The sequence below is a fragment of the Ambystoma mexicanum genome, chromosome 3p, assembly GCF_040938575.1.
Source record: "Ambystoma mexicanum isolate Mex_15411 chromosome 3p, UKY_AmexF1_1, whole genome shotgun sequence".
NCBI classification, from domain to species: Eukaryota; Metazoa; Chordata; class Amphibia; order Caudata; family Ambystomatidae; genus Ambystoma; species Ambystoma mexicanum.
Genome location: NC_090925.1, coordinates 672,392,992 through 672,413,303, shown reverse-complemented (window position 1 = coordinate 672,413,303; position 20,312 = coordinate 672,392,992).

Below are 20,312 nucleotides of genomic sequence, written 5' to 3'. Positions count from 1 at the left end.
ATTTTCACGTGTTTCCGATGTTCAGATTCCGATGAAGAATAAACGAGGATGTCGTCAATGTAAACAACAACACACACATCTATGAGCTCTCTGAGGACATCATTCATAAAATATTGAAAGGCGGCCGGGGCATTGCAAAGTCCGAAGGGCATGACCTGATATTCAAATAGCCCATACTTGGTGCGGAAGGCCGTCTTCCATTCATCGCCCTCTTTTACTCGTACCAAGTGGTAAGCTCCTCTAAGATCCATCTTTGTATAAATGCATGCTTTTCTGACTTGGTCCAGGAGTTCAGGGATCAAAGGTAATGGATATCTATTCTTAACGGTGATCTGGTTCAGGGAGCGATAATCGATACAAGTTCTAAGGTCTCCTTCCTTTTTTGGAACGAAGAACAAAGCTGAAGAAGCAGGGGACTTGGAAGGACGAATAAACCCATTCGCCAGGTATTGATCCAGGTATTGTCGAAGGTGAAGGTTCTCAGGCTCGGTGAGGGCATAAATTCTACTACAAGGAGGAGTAGATCCAGGTATCAGGTCTATCTGGCAGTCATAAGACCTATGAGGAGGTAGAGAGTTAGCCTGATCCTTCCGGAAAACATCTTGGTATTCTAGGTATTCGGGAGGTAACTGGGGAGTCTCTGAAGAAATTGCTGCCAGTGCAACACCAGGTGGAGGGTGACAAGTAGAGACACATTCTGGAAACTGGACCGTTCTTGCTCGCCAATCGATCAGAGGATTGTGTTTCTCTAACCAAGGTATTCCTAGAATAATCTGAAACTGAGGGGCCTTGATCACATCGAACACGATCTTCTCATGGTGTCCATCTTGACTTACTAGCATCACCTCTTGAGTGGTATGCGTTACTGGCCCGGAGGCTATCTCCGTACCATCCACTGTAGTAATGACGTCCTTTACAGCCTTGGGACAAAGAGTTAGATTCATCCTCAAAACCATTTCATGATCCACATAATTGCCGATGGCACCGCTGTCGACGTAAGCTTCAATTGCATGTAATCGATCCGGATTATCAGGGCTAATGAGGACCATAGGTATCACGAAATGCGAGGTCACGGAACTGGTTTTCACGCTCGGCAAGAGGACCTCTATTCTTGTCGGGCGAGGTTGTTTCCCTGCTCAGAGTTTGTAACTTTGGTAACTGCAGCTCCTACTGCCTTCTTGGCAGGTTTCACCGGACAGTCTCGAAGAAAGTGCCTGAGTTTCCGCAATATAGGCATAATTGCAACTGTTTTCTCCTTTCCCGCTCCTTTTGTGTCAGAGGACCTTTCAGACCCCCTATGTGCATGGGTTCCCCAGAGTCTACTCCTTTGGAAGGAGTTGGTGACTTGGAAAATACTCAAGCATCAAACTTGGAACGGTCGGCCTTCCTGTTCTGCAGTCTATGATCTATTTGAACGACCAAGTCTATATAATCCGAACAGTCTTGTGGGGGATTCACTACTTGGGCTAAAACGTCTTTGAGCTCTCCACGTAGACCTCTATAAAACAGCGTAATCGTTTTGTCCTCAGGCCATTGAGTTTCCACTATTAGTCTATTGAAAGATGCAATATAAGCCAAAAGGTCTTGATTACCCTGTCGCAACGAAAGAAGCTCATTGTCCAAGGCCTGCCCCTGTGAATGTCTTGCGAACAGTTTTTCCATACTAAGCTGAAAGGCTTGAAAATCATGGAGAACCGGATCATCTTGATTAACTAGAGGGATCGACCAGTCTGCCGCATTGCCACTAAGGTACGAAAGTACAAAAGCTACTTTAGCTTGATCAGTTGGAAAGGCTGCTGGCCGGCATAAGAAGTGCAACCGGCACTGATTGATAAATACTGCAAACCTCTTTGGGTCACCAGAAAATCGTTCGGGCGGAGCCAGAGGTACATTCCCAGGTAGGTTGATCTGCACTGGATTCATAGAGGATGTTGAAGGAAGATTTGCCCCTGATGCGGGTAACGGGGTCTGTCCGGCTTGTGACTGTAGCAATTGTCTAGCAAGACCGTCTGTTCTCTCCTTGGAAATAATTAGTTCCCTTCTTAGAGCATTCGTTTCCTGACGAGCTGCATGCACTTCTGCCCTTAGTTCCCCAAGTACCCGGGCTAGGTGGTCAGTATCCGAGGTTTCCAAAGCGCCTGGGCGAGAGTTTTGCGGTATGCTTTGCGTTCTGTAACGCTCACCTGATTCTCGCAGAGGCGCCGGTCTTGACTGGGCAACTACCGTATCTTCAAAGGTGATGTGTAGCACCCGGTTGGCTCTTTGGGCTGGACCTCTGTGCACTGTATGCCTGACTTCAAGAGTGAGATGTCTGCAGATAGAAAATATGGGATTAATGAACTGGGGTTATTGGGGTGTCCCTATCTCTTCCTTTTTTGCTCTCCTGTAGACCCCCAAAGGTTAACGCTCTCACCTTAGGTAAGTGAATGCCGAGCTCTCCATCTGCCTCGGGGCAGGGTGCTGTAACCAGTTTCTTCACTGGGTAGGTAGCGCAGGCCTCTTGACTTCAGAGGACTGCTGTCCGTCGTTTACTGCACGAACGGTAAGTTTCGAGTAATTCTATTGTCTTTAAAGTCTTTAGTAATGATGTCTCTTGTTTTGCAGGGTTCCGGCGATGGCAGATGACGGGCTGAAGTGAGTTGAAGATGGAGTCCGTGTGATGAATAGAAGCGCCTGGAAGCACGTAAGTAAGCACTTGTTGCCTGCTTCACAATGCGCTCTAACTGTCTTTTATTTTGCAGGTACGAGTTCGGAGCGGCTGCAGGGTGCCGGAATACCCACTGGGTTAGATGTGGAAAGGAGTAATGGCACGTGAGTATTAAAGTTCCCCAATGTCTTTAAACGCACCTTATTTTGTCTTTCAGATGCAGGATGCAGCGCCGAAGGCCTCCGGAGCGTGCGAAGAGTTGGTAAGCTTTTGTCTTTCAGATGCCGGAATGCAGTGTGAAGACCTCCGGAGCGCACGAAGAGTAGGTAAGCCTTTGTCTTTCAGATGCCGGAATGCTAACCTGTTCTTTCTTGTCTTTATAGGTGTTGCTGAAGACTGGATTCAGGATGGTAAGCCTTTTTTCCTTAGGCCCAGGATCCGATGCAGAAGACAAGATGAGCGTTCTGCTGCAGAGGATGCAGAATAATGCAAAGCAAGATTCATCCACCGGGTGTGGTTTAAATAGCCTCCTGTATTGCTTAGGTGTCTCCTTCCACAGCCACGCGTAGGTAAGAAAAGAGTTCCTGCCTTCCAGAAGAGTTCCAGTGTTCTGAATCTAGGGAGTGGCTCCTGCCCCACCCAACAGGAAAATTAGTTCCAAACAGAAGAGGATCAGAGGCTCAACTGGCAGGCAAGTAAGCAGCATGGTCTGCTGCAGGTAAGTCCACCCAAGCATTATGAGCCCGGCGCTTCCAGCGCTGGGACTGGGCATATTTATGAGCCTGGTGCCACTGGCGCCAGGGCGGGGTCCAAAAGGTTCCAATTGGGACTGGTTGGCACTCGGAACCTGGGTTATGGATCTGCTTCCAAGGGAGTTGGGAAACCCTGACCTTTTGGAAGCAGAGATCATGACAATGGTTCTCCTAAAGTTTAAGGGAGGCAGGGAGGCTGTTCCAGAGGGAGGCACAAGCCAAAAAAAGAGGTCTACCACCAACTCGTTGCTTGGAGAAGCGACTGACCCTGAAGGAGCTGGAGGTGGATGAGCGAAGAGCTCGAGAAGGAAGATACTTAGAAAGAGAGAGTTGAAGGTATTGAGGCCCAAGCCCCAGAAGGCCTTGTGGACGATGCTCAGGGTTTTGAACGTAATCCTCGCAGCCACTGGGAGCCAGTGCAGAGATTTCAGTACTGGAGAGATACAATCCCTGGGCTTGAGACCAAGGACAAGTCTCACAGTCCTGTTCTGGATAGGTTGCAGAGGGCGTAGAGTAGAAGCAGGCACATTTAGAAAGAGGCTGTTGCAATAGTCCAGCTTAGTGAAAACCAGAGCTCTGGAGACAGTAAGCTTCTGGGGGAAGGAGAGGAAAGGAAGAATACCTCAGGAGGTGCAGCTGGTAGTGTGACTTCTTAGAGACGTCAGAGATGTGAGGAGAGAAGTAGAGTGTGGAGTCGAAGATGGCTCTGAGGTTTTTAGCCTTGCAGGTGGGAGCAGGAAGAGGACCAAGAGAGGCCGGCAGAGAGCTACCGGAAAGGAGGGAACGGGTGTGCCGATGAAGAGAATCTCAGTCTTACTGGCATAAAGGCAGAGGTCGTTGGTGGCACACCACTCCTGGATAGCAGACAGACAGTCAGAGATGAGAGAAGGAGAGGAGGAGGCCGAGGGTAGCCTGATAATGAGCTGGGTGTCATCTGCATTGCACTGAAAGTTGGGGCAGAGAGCGGCAATGCGCTGACCAAGGAGTTCCAGGTATTGGTTGAACAGCCAGGGAGAGAGGTTAGACCCCTGGGGGACACCACAGGAAGAGAAAAAGATAGCGGAGAGGAAGGACCCAAATTGGACCGGGGAAGGTCGGTCAGAGAGAAAAGATGTCAGCCACGCCAGAGCCTGACCAATGATACCCAGGTTATCATGGAGACGGTTGAGCAGGATGGCATGTTGACAGTGTCAAAGGCTGAAGAGAGATCAAACAGGATGAGGACGCATGGGGTGTTAGAGTCAAGGTTGGAAATAAGTCACGTGTCCTGGCAATCCATAGACACGCATTGTCATGATGTCCGTACGCTATAGTGCATGTGGCCATGTTATTGCTTGGTTGTCCGATGATGAACATCTCAACATATACATGGGTGCAAGTGAGATCCATTGCATGTATACATGGAAAATACAGCAAATATTGTACCAGGTCAGAGATCAGTGTTCTCCTTAACTGATTAACAACAAGCCCCAGAACACACAGTCTGCGGGGTCTGAGAAAATGTTGTAACACACCGGACCATTTGTCCTCCCCTTAACTATGTATTCCTAGGACCAAAATCACAGGTAAATATGTGTGGTCTAATGTTTCCGTGTCCATAGACTTAATTACCACGGTCGTGAAAAAGATCACTTACAGCTACATCCCTTTGACATGAGCATTAATGCCTCATTGATTTTAATGTAACCCCCACGAGGCCTAGGCGATGAGTTTTGAATATGTTCAATTCAAATAAACGGCTCTTAGGACTGTAAGTCATCATGACAGTGTGCAAAACAGAACATATCAACAAACATTTTTGATGCATTAATTAGTGCACATGTACAATTCCAAATGTCATTGATTCATTCTCCATGAGTGGAAAAATGTGCAACTGTCCTATTTTTAAGAGGTAAATATTCTGTTCTTCCAAGTGACAGTATTGTTTGTCATAGAACTTACAATTTCAACAGAGTATTGACAAAAGATGCATGTGTACAGCTAGATAAAATAAAACACACAAGGTCAGACTTACATTCTCAATTGGGGATGTGGGTAAAGACTCACACTAAAGTCATAATCACTGTTTAGGTACATGTCCTTATCTGTAATGGTGCTTAGAGCACAGGCCGTTACTCCATTTGGACATTTAATGCACATGGTCACGGAGTACATTTTGAGGAAGCAGGTGCTGGTTTATCTGTTCCCTCACAACGGGCTCAAAGTCCTTGAGGATGGTGAGGGCTCAAAAGTCTTTGTTACGGACCCAAGTATTTGGAAATGCTTTCACTCGACTGTTATGTTAAGGCCTTCTCTAACTGTATCCAGACTGTGTACCCATTTCTGTTCAAGCTGAGTCATGGTTTTATTAGTGTCTCCTCCTCGTCTCTGTGGAGTTATTCTTTGTAGCACAAACCATTTGATGTCATTGTTGGTGTGTCTCATCTTGATTTACTGTTCTTTAGGGGCTTTTCTGGCACCCCATTCTTTATACAAGACCTGTGCTCTGAGATATGTTGTTTAACCGCCCTGATGGTTTTTCCAACATACAAAAGCACACAGGGGCATTCAATGATGTAGATTACACATCGGTTGTTGCAATTTATATGTTCTGCAAGCTCCCAGTGGATGTTTTTGTGATTGAATGTTTTTCTGGTTTCAGTCAGATTGCATGCTATACAGTGGCCGCATTTGTAGTGGCCCTTAACTGGTGGTTAGTCCCACAGGGCACTGGGTGGCTCAATGAAAGCATGAACCAGAGTATCCTTTACATTCTGGGTCTTTTTAAATGCAAAGAATGTCTTTTTTCTCCAGGCTCCCTTTATTCTTCATTATTTTGCCAGTGTGTGTTCACTGTGCTCTTAATTAAATTGCAGAGAGGACTGTAGGTAGTCACACATACCAATCTCTCCAGTGTATTTTTTTAGTTTTTGGGGTCAGACAGGAGTTTCTGTCGGTGTTTGCTGCTCTCTTTTAGCCATTTTCGATGGATTTATTGGGGTATCCCCTATTTAAAAGTCTATCCTATAGATAATTTGCATGTGACTCGAAATTGGCCCTGTCTGAGCAATTTCTCTTGACCCTCAGGAATTGCCCATAAGGTAAATTGCATTTCAGCCCTTTTGGATGGTAACTGGTGAAGTGTAAAAGGCTGTTGTTGTCTGTTGGTTTTTGATACAGCTCTGTCAACAGTGCATTTCCAGACCTGTATATATGTAGGTCAAGGATGTCGATGAAATGATGGTCACTCTGTATGGTGAACTTTATGTGACTACTGCGTCGGTTCAGCCATTGATGAAACAACGTCAACTCAATGCTAATGCCATCCCATATCAGAAGGATGTCGTTGATATATCGTCACCATATCACTGTCTTGTTGTTATGGGAATAGTACAGCCTGTGGCTGTGGGAATTCGACAACCCCTTAGAGGGTACCAATAATACACATCTACTTCTATTCCCATAAGAACAAGCAATATGGAGAATGTCACCATTGTCTCATGCACTGATGATTACTTTAAGAAATTATAGGGAACCACTTCTACACTCAACACAGACAATGGAGTTCTAGCTCAAGGATTTTCGAAAGATGAACTAGAGACCATTAACCAGCAGAAAAAGAAGCTCATTAGGACTGAGATGTATGGAAAATGTATGCAGGAATATCTTAAGGCAGGCATTATTCCAGAGGGTCTACAAGTCAAGAATATTCTGAGAGTATTTAGAGATAACCCAAAATTCGAGAAGAACTTTATCGTCATTGGAAACAAGTGCAGCCGAGATTGGTTAATCCTTGTGATAGATACGGCAGACAAGGAGTGAAAAAAATAAAGCAAGGAATATATGGAACTGGAGAAGAAGTTCATAGAAAATCTTACTGTACAGGAAGCAAAGAAAAACTTAGAGAAGTTAGAAGAAGAAATCACTAAATGCAAGACCATCACCATTGATAGGGAGGTCCATAAATTCAAAAAAGATCTGAAGAATTGCGGAGAGGAGTGAACATACTCTTACCTACGTGAGACATTGATATGATATGGCATTTATAACGAGCCTATAAACAAGTGTTTCAAGGCGCAAGAACAAAAGCAAGGCAATTACAGCAAATGGAATAGATCTGTCACCTTTTCAGGAACCTCAAAAGGTCCTTCCTTTTTCTAATAAGACATGCATTGAATGCTTATTGAAATTAATCTAATTAGCCACTGAACTAGTTTGCACTCTGAACCACATATTTCTATTAATTTCCCGACAGAGAGAAACAGGACCCCTCCATTCCAACTTTATTCCTGTCCTGATGAGGCCAATCACTTCTCAGCTATACAGATCAGCTAATGAATGGCCAAAACACTGTTGTGTCAACTCGCCCTGCATTGTTTAGTATCAACACTGTAAATATTGTATTTTTATGCACTTTGTCTACATGTAACATGTCACCTTGTATTTAGGTCCAGTCAATTTGGCTGGAAAACATCAATGTATCACTTTTCTGCATTAAAGTATTTTGGCAAAAAAAGAAAATTGTTAAAACATAAATCTGTAATATTTTCGTTTACTTTGTACATTAAAATTGTGTGTGTACACGAGTTCAGTCACCCTGATCATTTCTTTAATATTGCATCATCAACCCACATGGGTAGATCAGGGCCTAGCCAGGAGCACTTTTGTTTAAGAGATATGCATTCTGACATGATGTCTGTAAGGCTTATGTAAAAAAACTGTTGTATAAAAAATCCTATTGTCATCTTTCTTTTCTAATATGAACACGTTTTTGAGACGTCAACACATGTGGCATGAGTGTTCGGGTGTGGACAGATAATTTGTTTGGCAAACGTTCTGAACTTTCATGACTGAGATCAAACCAAACATAGGAAACACTTCTTCATGCCGCCATGGTTAAGGGCATGTAACAACTACATAAAGGCAGTGTAATTGTATTTATTTATTTTTAAGTCTAGGTATATTTCACGCCAGTGAAAAGATTCAGTGTTGATGTTTTAATTATTAACATTTAACTTATTTTAAAAATGCTATACCCGGCTGTCAAGAGGGGCATGCTATTTGATAAGAATTTGACAAACATCCCTTTCAACTATGACACATTTTCTCCAGTGTAACCATTTATGGTTTATTTACACACAATGATTCCGACAGAGGTACATTTTATAAAACTATTTTAAATTGTGAGATCAATGGGGTGAAAATGATCTGGATATAAAAAGTCTGTATCCTGTGATTGAAGCACATACTGTGGTTTGTATAACAAGTGAATTATTCAGAAATTAAATTAAGCACCTAAGCACATATACGGTAATAAAAACAATGTTTTGGATAATGGCCAATTTTTCTGCTCTGAGAGGTAAATAATTTTCGTCTGTTTTGATGATGACCTTGTGTGCCTTTTGTGATTGGTGCATTCGGTTAGATGAACTTAATGCATGCCCTTCATTAGAAACTTCTCATATTGAGATGAATTTGATGCGTTCTTTCTAAGTCCTTCAATTAGTTGAGCAAATTAATTGGACTTTTGAAAACTGTTTAGAATGAGCTATAAATAGAAGTCTATTATGTCTACCACTTGTACATCATCCAGATGGATCTCGGAAAAGGGGGACATCCTGGCCAATTGTTTCCACTTTTGTTATAGCACATTATACTAAAGAAGAAGTGGCCAGCAAAATTAAGAATTGGTATGAAGCTTTGTTGAACAAGGGCAGGTTCCATGTAATAATGTCGCCACAAAAATATCGCCATACAAAAATATCGCCGAAAAATTGTCGTTTTTTGTGGTGACATTATTGCATGGAACATGGGGGGGACACCCCCGCAACCCCCACATTTTTTTTATTTAAAAAAATATATATATTATTTTGCCCCTATTGCCACATATATGGTCACCCAAATAATATCGCCACGACATTTTCGCGGCGATATTATTTACGGCGACCATATATGTGGCGATATTAATACCTGATACCCAAGTACACAGAGTGTGCTGCCCTTTTCTAGTAAGTTCTGCAATAAATTGGAAAATGGTCTCCTTGAGGCAAACTCAGAATGCCACTGTACTAGAGAGAAACCGTCCAGGTAACCTGTGGGCAGAAAACCCATGCATACACATTGTGGTGCAGAGCTCGTGCAGGGCACACACGATTAGCTGAAGGGCTGCCTGAGTCGACACCATCCCTGCTCCGTGCTCTGTAGAAAAAAAGGGGAAACAGCCACAGTACTGAACACCGCTTAATTAGCCACAGGTGCGGCAACCATAACCAATTGTTATGCACTTGTACTAATCCTTGTGCTGTTCCTAAAATCGTGTTGTAGTTATATTGAGCCCAAACTCCACAGCTTAAGCCTCTGAGTTTTGTACGTCGCTTAGTTTATCCTTTAAAATTGTTAGCAGGGTTTTGCTTATGCTTATGCTGGGGTTACAAAAAGCAGGAAGAACAGAAGTACCACCAAAAGGCAGTGTTACTCTTAAAGTTGAAGGTGAAAGGCAGATATGCTCCCCAGCCTGGTGCTAATTTCCGGTTCCTTTTCCGTTCCGTTCTGTAGCTAAGGCACAACAGGTTTGTGGGAAGAAGAACTGGAGCTGGGACATGCAATTGTCCTGCCCCGCACGCAACACAGGTTTAACAGCCTCAACACCATGCACCCAGCTGTGTCTTCGGCTCTGTTTTTGCTTTTACACGTTACATGATGTGTGACTGTTTTTGAAAACGATGAGTGTCACCCACAGAATGTATTATCGCTCGTCTCGGTTGGAGAACAAAGAAATCACCAATGTAGCTGGTCTCAGGGCACAAGAAGGAACACAGGAAAACCACCTTCAGTGACCGTCACTGTCACATAGTGACACAGGGGCACCCAAGTCATGCGATCAGATGCAACATTCTCTTTGGCTGCCCAGCAGCTGGGATGGCAAAATTCAGTAAAAAAAGGTGCTTAGCAGTGCAAGCAGCAAGCTAAGATTCCCCAAAATTTGGAGGAAAAATCTGATGCAAGCACACTCCTGCATGGGCGCAGGTTCAAGCTGGGCAGTCCACTGGATGGCCCAGGAAGACTTCCAAACAAGCTCTTTTGCAGGGCCACCAGAAGGCATTTAGAGTGAATATTCACACTACTGCAAAGGTGTGAAGCACCTCCGCAGTTCTTCTGCGTTTGGGCGCAAAACAGGGCTCAGGATACCAACCTTCTTCGGTGCATCTCAGGATAGTCCTTTGTTCTGCTCAGCTCTTCTGGATACTTGGTTCCATCTACAGATTGATTTGGACCTGTTGCTGATCTGCTGGTTTACATTCAGGACCCCTCCTCATATCCACAAATCTGGTGAGTGCTCACATAGGGCCGGCCATTGAAAAGATCTGCCCCACTCGTGCATGCCAGCAGTGGTCCAATCAGGGACCACTGTGGCTCCCATGTCCTCATGTACACCAGACATCCTAGCACAAGTAGTGTGGATTGGGACCAGACAGCCCCAAACCACTTCCTGGGTACCTACCCATGTGACCTGCAATAACCTGTGAAAGAAGCAGCTTTTGTGGGCAACTGCATGCCTAAATAAGGAAGTCCCAGGTCTCGAAGACCAGGGAGAAGGCCAAAAAACACAATCGCCAAAAAAATAGACAAAAGACATTATGGTACAGCCATAAAAGACACTAGCCACAGTCATGAGCCAAACACTGTAAGCACGGTATGGCTTGGGAACATAGTATACAAATACATGAACAATCTTCTGCTGCCACCAGGCCATTCCTAAGCAAACTGTCCAGGCCCCAAAACATCCTTCGTGGATGACTATGGCCCAAAAACACAAGGACCTCATTGCACGGTACCATAATGTACTTGCACAATGATACAATGTTACCAAAAGTAGCAGAAAAAAGTGGTAAGACTAAGAGAAGCAAAGTTTATTAGTAGTAACAACCAGGAGGACGTGTCCGTTTCCCCATAACAATGAGCCAAAGCCCATGGGAGCGCTGCTTAAAGCTGTGCTCCACTGGAAAATGTCATGTCAGGATGTTGAAACAAAATAAAAAGGTTTGGGGGGTCCTTAAATATAGAATGAAAGTTGCCTTTAGAGAAATGTTCCCGAAAATTGACTGATTTCCTCTAATCAATCACAAGTTTGTTTGCAGCTTTCTTCTCTATCACACACATTCTCACCTGATCCACACTCTCCCACATCCAGCATGCTCTCCACATCCAGGGCGGACACAATTTATAGTGTGGCTTTCTCCCCCTGCATAACTGAAAATGAGACAAGCCTCCTGTGTATGTGTAAAGAACCTATGCTCCACCATCCCACTCAACAGCACCTCTTCCCAATCCTCAACATTCACACAAGCCCACCTGATGCAGTCCTTGATAACTTTGTTATAGCGTTCTGCCACAACATTCACCTTGGGATGATAGATAGCAGTAGACGTGTGTTGTATACCATTCTCCATCAGATAACTACACATTGCTTTCTATTTAAATTGGACACTGTTATCAGTCAATAATTCACATGAGTATCCCTATCTCCTGAACACCTGCTCCATAAATCCAATAACATCTTTCATCATAATGGATTGTGTTATCTTCACCTCCACCCACAAAACATCCACTAAAACAATGCAGTAATTGTCAGTAGCCCTAGCATGAATAGGTCCGACAATGTTCATGCCTACCCTTTCCCAGGGCATTTGTGGCACATTCACTAGTGTCATGGGACACTTCCTTAGCAACAGACTCTTCTCACTCATGATACATGGAACACAGCTCCACACAACCCTCTCCACCTCAAGATCTTACCCAGCCCACCAGAATTCTGCTCTCACTGCCATTTTGTTTTTGTGATGCCGTGATGTCCCTCATGGGCTACCTCAACAATTATGCTCTACACTCCAAAAGGGGTACCACTCTGTCACACTTTAACAAGTAACCACTCTCAACATGCAACCCATCCCTCACCATGCACATCCCTTCTAAACTGGTACCACACACTACTTCTTCTTTAACTCCTCTCCTTTCTCCACCATTCTCCCAATCCTCTTTTGTCACTGTCTTTTTCTCAACATAGAATATACAATATTCCTCATCCTCTCGTCTATCTTTCCTCACTGTCTACTCACATGTTGGACAAACAATCAGCCGGAATGTTCCTTTTCCCCGGTACATATTCCACATCAAATTGGTACTGTTGCAGAGTGTTGAGAAGAAGCTAGTGCTTTTCTTCATTCACAAGCTTCCCAAGCACTTTAGAATTAGGCAATACTTTTGTTAACTGTTTTCTAAGCACTACACGAGTCCAGGGGGGTGGAGGGTCACAAAATGAAGATAGTTAGTATTTAAATATAAGGTACAAAAAACAAATAGCTGAAAACACTTGTAAATGTTATTCTGTGTATTTTAAAAATCTCAAAGCAGGCTCTCTGCAAAATAGGAATGTGGCCTGCACTAAAAATGGATCGCACAGCTCATGCACTGTTCCGTCACTGAGGCTAGGGCTAGCAGAGAGCACGAGGTACTCAGTAGCTGTGTCTTGTCCGTCAACAAACCCAAGCAGGCTGGGGCTCATACATACAATGCGGAATAAAGTTAAAAAAGAGTTTTAAGGAGAATTACTGGACCAGATAAAAGATAATTATATTGAGTGGAGTGTGGAGATTTTGGTGGGAAGGTGTGTTTATATAAACATTTTCCTAATATAGCAAAATTATGAAAAATTAAGCCACAGTGTATTTTTTCATAGTCTAGCATTATGTTAAGTAGCCTGTCCCAAACTGAACCCCGGCCATGCAAGAAGGGAGACTGCAGCATCCCTTTTAAGGATGAAGAACAGTTTTGGATGAGCTATGCCGGTATCCAGTGACCAATTCAAACAGTATATAAGGCGCCTGCTTGGCATTAGTCTGCAGGAGCCAGCCACGTAAGACAGAATGCTGGTTGGGGGCAGAGTCCTCTGCCCCCCCTATCCTCATCTTTGTACAGATTAAAGTTTGTTATCCTTGAAAGATGACTCTTGCCCTTAATTCCCTAGAGGGATGAACTTGAATTTGGTGTGAGCGTGATTAGCGGGTACCCCAAAATATTTAAGGGGTAGCCATGTAACTTGAGCTACCTTTCAGTGGGGGCACTGACATGACCTCACTCTTCTCCCGCACTTTGCAAAGCCCAGACCTAGTCACCAGGAAAACAGCCACGCCCATCTATAGTGATCGGTCCCCTTCATGAAAAACCCCATGTATATTGAGCGACTTTAGTAGGAGCCATTTTAAAAAGAAATCCTCTCCGCTCACTGAAGCAGGGCGTGGCTCCAGAACAACAGGCCAGCTTCGTAATGGAGGAAACTCGAGTGAACAACGCCCACATGATTATAATCTTGCCAGTGATAACAGCATGGGAACATGTATGTATGATATAGTGAAGTGAATGGTATTATGGTGATGTTAATGTTATTATGGTGATGTGAATGATACTATGGTGATGAGAACTAAATATTTTTTGATGTATTTGTGGTGATGTATTATGGAATAGGACTTTTGGTGATAAGGAATAGATTGTATAGGATAGATTGTATAGGATTTCAGGTGATGTGTTAAGGAGTAGATTGGATAAGAGGTGGGTTATGTATTGAAATTGTCACATATTTTAGTTTTTCTACTTTTTATAATGGAAAAAGAGAACCTCCGCTTATAAGGACTGGGAAGTGGGGAATCATCAGCCTTAATAGGTTGAGAAGGTAGAAGGTAGTACCATGCATTATTCTTTTATGACCATGAAAGCAATGGGATTATCAGAATATAAAAATAAATGCTCAGAAGGTGGTATTACAAAGTATATAAGGAAAAACAGTAGTGGCTCAGTAAGGAATGGGCCTCAATTTTAGTCAATTATTTTTTATATTTTCTCTTGCTGTCTCTTGTGGTAAAAAGGCAGGAAGGTGGATGAGTCGCAGTGTGTGTATGTGTGTAAAGAAGGTGGGGACAAAGTGGGTTGATCTGTATTTTTGTGTAAAAAGCTGAAGCATGCAACAGGGTCTAAGTGAAGTATTAGGGAAGCACACAACATTATGGAGGAAGAAACACCAATAAATCACATGCATAGGGTTCTGCCACTGTATTGTGACAGAATAAATAAACAATGGATCTTAGAAACAAAGGAAGGGGGGCATCCTGCTCCTGGCCAGAGCAGGGCTCCCATGACAGAAATATGCTAGAAAAAAATGTCCATCTTTCTGGCAGAAAAATATGAAGGGAACAAGCCTCAAAATAAGAAAAGAGATTCTAGATCTTTGGCAATTAGTTGAGGATCTGGAAGATCAGGAAGGTGAAAAAGAGATCCAATGTAAGGGGATATATCCCGTAACGCCTAAACCTGCAGTAGGCTATGCAAACCCAGTCTATAGGCCTCCAGTGGTAGAGACTGTGTCAACAGGATTATCAGGATTAACAACTAGAGGGGGGGGCTCAAGATCTTTTGCACCTCTATATAGCCCATCCACAAGTGCTAATATGCCTGTAGCATTGGTGTACCCAGAGGGCCCACAAGTAGAATTAGACAACAAGTTAAGAGCATTGCGGGAAAGGTTAGTCAGGTTACAAGAACCTGAAGAAGTATCACCATAAATAAGGGTAGCAGTGCAGAAAATAGAGGATTGGAAGTCAGGAAGTTTTCTGTTTATTGCCTAGGGCAATAAGAAATGTTTGTGTTGAAAAAGATGATGGGCAGAGGGTATGGACGGTCCTGGGACAAGAAGTAGAACAAGCAAGGGATAATGGGGGGAAAGATAAAGGTGGTAGAAATAATGAAGAGGCAGGGCAAGAAAGAAATGAAGGAGAGGATGATGTGAGTAGTACAAGATCAGAAGAGAAAAGGGGAAGAAGACAAAATAGATATGCAGATGCCTCTTATACATAAAGGAGTAGGGATAACACAGTATGTGCCATGTGGCCCTATGTGTGCGCAAATATGGTCAGAACACATCACAAGGCTGACATGGATTGCAACAATGAATAAGCCAGTGTGAATACATAGAGACATACACTCAATGAAGAAACAGTTCCTGGTGGTGCAAACACACAGTGCAACCACACTCTTGTGATCTCTGATATGATGAAAGGTACTGCAGCAGTGATGGATTACTACTGAGTTTGTGTCCGACAAGGCTACCTGCACCTCCTACCATCTTGGAGGGGCAAGTGTTCACTGGCCACCCTGCACTCAGTGCTACTAGTAATCCTGGAAGAACACCTGAAGGGAGAAAAAATGTCTGTTGAGGTGCCAACAGCCACTTTATAACCTAAAGAAGCAGAAAGAAGCCTGCAGATCACACAAGAATTTGGTATGCTGCCAGAAAAAGGATGATTTCAATGGCGGGGAAGAAAGAAGTCTGAAACTGTCTCAAAATACTCTTCCACATTGCTCTTTTTAGCTCAGCAGAGATTTTCTTTTTCATCTTTTTTGGCTCCTTGGGTACAAGCAGCTGCTGCACTTTTATACCCCCGGAGGATACTGAGAATGGGTCACTATCCCACATCATTGAGGCGGTGTACAAACTAGGTGTTCAAATGAAGAAAAAAGGTGGATTTCAGAACACAGATTGCCCATCGAGTGCCTTTAATTGGGTCTTGTCATGGCTGGGGGCAGCAGTAAAACTACTGGTGCCTGCGATCGTGTTCTACTTGGTTCTCTTCTGCACGTGCCAATTGGGTCTCCGATGTGGTGTTCATATAATCCCTAATAGTGCAAAGATGATGGAATCAAATGGAGGATCTAAAACACTTTGCCATACAATAAACAGCGAAACTCAAACTAATATTTCTGGGGTTGTAGATATGTTGGGTGGGGATGAGTTTGTTACTGTAGAAGTAACTAAATGGGGGAATGTTGGGAAGGAGCTAGTGCTTTTCTTCATTCCCAAAATTCCCAAGCACTTTAGAATTAGTCAAGACTTCTGTTAACCATTTTCTAAGCACTACAAGTGTCCATGGGGGAGAAGGGTCACTAAATGAAGATAGTTAGCATTTAAATATAAGGTGCAAATAAACATTAGCTGAAAACACTTGTAAATGTTATTGCTGGCATCCAGAGAGATTATGGATTTTCTGCCCGACTTGAAATCTTGAAGAGATCGGGTGGATTCTAAAGCACACTAAATGAATTTGAATTCTTTAGTACACTCAGGATTGCTTTCGAACTGAGCGTGATTCTTTAGCAACAGCGCCATGTTCACTGTCACATCCGCAAAGTTGGGAATTAATCTTGAATAGTATTCAGCCATACCAAGAAAGGAGAACAAGGCCTTCTTGTTTATCGGGTCCAGCACATTAATGATGTTGTTGGCAAGCTTCTCCTTCACATTTACCCCATCAGCCATCACAGTGTGTCCTAGGTATTCTATTTGTTTCTGGTTGAATTTACACTTTTCTTTGCTTAGCATTAGACCATGTTCCACCTGATCTACGTGATCCGACCGTGGCTGATATTCCCGCGGGCGGAAAGTTTGCATGTGAAATGTACGAACCACTGACTTTTTGTACGGTTGGACCTTTTTTTCAGTCCAATCGTACAATTCCATTCCACCAGCACATTCATTGCCTTGTAAAGTCCCTTATCATGCGTTTGCTTTCCAGACCAAATACCATGATGTCGTTCGTCTATGAAAGATATTACCAGAGTCTCATTCCTAAAAATCTCATGCATTACCCTCTGAAACAAAGAGGCAGCTGACACAAGACCTAAGGGCATCTGTAAATACAGTGTGATAAAGGCCATAAGTTGTTTGATTCCTTATGTAGTTTAATTTGGTAAAACGCAATAGTTAAGTCTAAAGTTGAAAACACACTGGCACCATTCATCATTGAAATTGTCTCTGAAATATTAGGAAGTGGGTGACGCTCAAGTATCACACACCTATTCACAGCAATAACTGCTTCCTCTGATTCCTCATAAAAGTCATCCACCATACATACGGATGGTGCCAGACCTGCAGCAATTAGTTAAATGTCCCTTCTTTTTGCACTTCAAACACCTGACTTCAAGGGCTGGGCAGGTTTTACTATTAGCAACATAACCCACAGCATCAGACCGAAAAGCATCTCTGAGTACTTGAAGCCCTAGAAGAAAACAATTTGGGATTAGTATTTGGTTTGCTTGCATTGCCTCCTTTCATTTTGGTTAAGAGTTTTCCACCAGAGAATGCTCCAGCCAACTCAGATGTACCAAGCCTATTCTTTCCTTCCAGCAGCTTAGCTTGTTGGACTTACTTTTCCAGAGTTTTTACACATCTATTGGTATGCTCAACTTCTTTTGCAATGTGTAGTTCCTCATCCAGAGGCGGGTCACCTCTGAACCAGAGTTCTTCTCTAATCTTGCCGTTTTAACACTCGAGCATGAACTGATCTCTCAGGCTATCATATGTTGTCTGGACAAAATTGCATTTTCTAGCCAGATAGCTTAATATTGTGATGAGTGCTTCAACAGATTCTCCATCATTTTGCATCATTTTTCCAAATATGTACTTAATTAATATGATACTTATCTTGCATTCATAATGCTTGCTAACTTAGCAATGAATTTCTCATACTCATTGAGATTGCACGCTTTGTTTTCTGGTAAATCAGGTAGATCATCGAACTGTTCCTCTCTGGGTGTGCCAAGATAATGCATCAACAAGGACTGTTTTATTCAGTCCCATAATTTGCTTGGGTCTATGTGATCACTGTGCCGCCCGTAACTGCGCCGACGAAAATGTCGAAGCCAATGCGATGTGATCAGATATATAACTTCTGCGTGCCTGCCCCGGCCCGCAATCCCGAAAACCTCACCCCCCACCCCACCACTTCCCTTTACTGCGGCACACTCCTCTGTGTGCCACTGACATCATTGTACCCAAGCAGCATCAGCTTCTCCCACTTACGGGTGGCGGTGCTGACGCTGCAGGGTCCTTTTTTTGTATCTTATCCCTGCTTTCTGTAATTACTGCACCCAAGGAGAGCGGGGCACACCCCGCAACCCAGGCTGTGCTTGTGCACAGTAATGGGGGACCTGATTTTCGTACCACGCTCAGGCGCAGTTTTAGTAATGGCGCCACAATTGCGGCGACATTATGGTACGATTCCATTTGCACCACACACAGCTGCTGCATAGTGCTCAAAATATTTTTTACAGCATTTCCAGGGAACAGGCAGTTCACCTGGGGTAGTCAGAAATACGATGGTGGTGGTAAATTCTGCATTATTTGAGGAACTGGGTGCAAATCACTAAAAGATATTGTGCTTCGAATCTTATCCTAGGATGGATATACCAGATACATATAGCTTGTGTTGAATCCTTTTATTGTTTGCATGTTATGTACAATTAAACGTTTCCTTTTTTTTTCTTTGGTTGCAGATTGTTACAAGTGAGATGCAGTTATGTGCACATGAATAGCTCCTACTCCTATATTGCGCTTAGTCCATTCACTAATCCAGCTCCTTTACTGATTTCAGTTGATTCTCCTTTTCTTTTGGTTCAGCTCATTTACTAACATCCACAGCAAATATTTCCTATATTTTTGCTTTACGTGATGTGTCTGACACCTGTTGTCTACAGCACTTTGTGTTGCGTTGCTTAGCAACCTGTTTACTATTGAATGTGACGCCTCAAATGTCATTTGGTGCCTTCCTCTAACATCACTCTGCCGTGCGCGAACATTGCCATGCGCGAGCATTCACTTATAACAGACTTCCCTTTTCCTCATCTAAATACATACATATATTTTAAGGAGTCTCTGCACAACCTGGGCACTATCTGGGACATTATTAAAAGTATTGCTGCGCCCTTACCATCGAGCGCGTCCTGTTGATGGATCAGGTGATGCCTTGGACTCAGAGGATACTTCAGCCTTGGATACACATGGTCCGGGCTGGTCGGCGCTCGTCGCCAAATGAAAGTAGTGGGGTTGAGCGAAGAGGTAGTAAAGGTACATTTTGCTTCATGTAAATCTTCGTAGAGCCCACCACCAGCGCAGCGTCCATCCATGCAGTATTCCCTCATTCTCTCGACAGCCGTACCTGCCATTCTGGAACACCTGTGATCTCTGCCTTCCACTGCACAACACAGGAAACCTGCACATTCATCCACACTGCAGTGTACTTCGTTCCAATGGTTCTCCCCACCTTATGCATAGTCACAGTGACCAGAGCCATGCACGGCTGGGTTTTGGCCATGCGAGGGGTGTCAGAAGGAGCGGTCAGGAGACATTGGTCCTGATTTATAGAAACAGTTTACAATGGCAAAATCCCATTGGAAAATGCTTTGTGAATCAGTAAAATTGGGCCTCATTACAAGCTTGCCGGTTCGGAAACAATGGTACCGGTAAGCTTGCTGGTACTGTTGTTTCCGGAACGGCAAACTGCATGTACTGCGGGCGGGTGCCGTCCCGCCCATCAGGTCCGACCTGGTGGGGCCGAACGGCACCCGCCCTCAGACCTTGACAGTAGCACCAGCATCATTTTTATCTTCGGTGGGAGTCCCCTAGACTCCCAGCCCAGTCTCTAGTTTGTCTGCGAGAGCAGGAAGTGAGGGAGGAGTCCAAAACTCCCCAGCCCTATGTCTTATGCCATCACTTTAATGGAGACAAATCCCAGTGGGGGGTCTGGCCATCTTGATTGTGCTGTAAAATGCGGGGAGAGAATACAGAGGTTGTGCTGTAATTCCTGATAAATACTGCAAACCTGCAAGCTGAAGACATGTTGAGCATTGGAACTTAAATCAAAGAGGATGGTGAAGGAAAATCGGCAGAGACGATTTCCAGCGACCGGAGAGTCTGCTGTGTAACCAGAGTCTGCTGCAGCCCTTCCTTCTAATCGACCTGGGGACTCCGAAAACAACAACCTCAACCCAGAGCCTGGTGAGACCCACTAGAATCAAGAAGACCTGCATTTTGAGAAATCCCACGTGTTGCT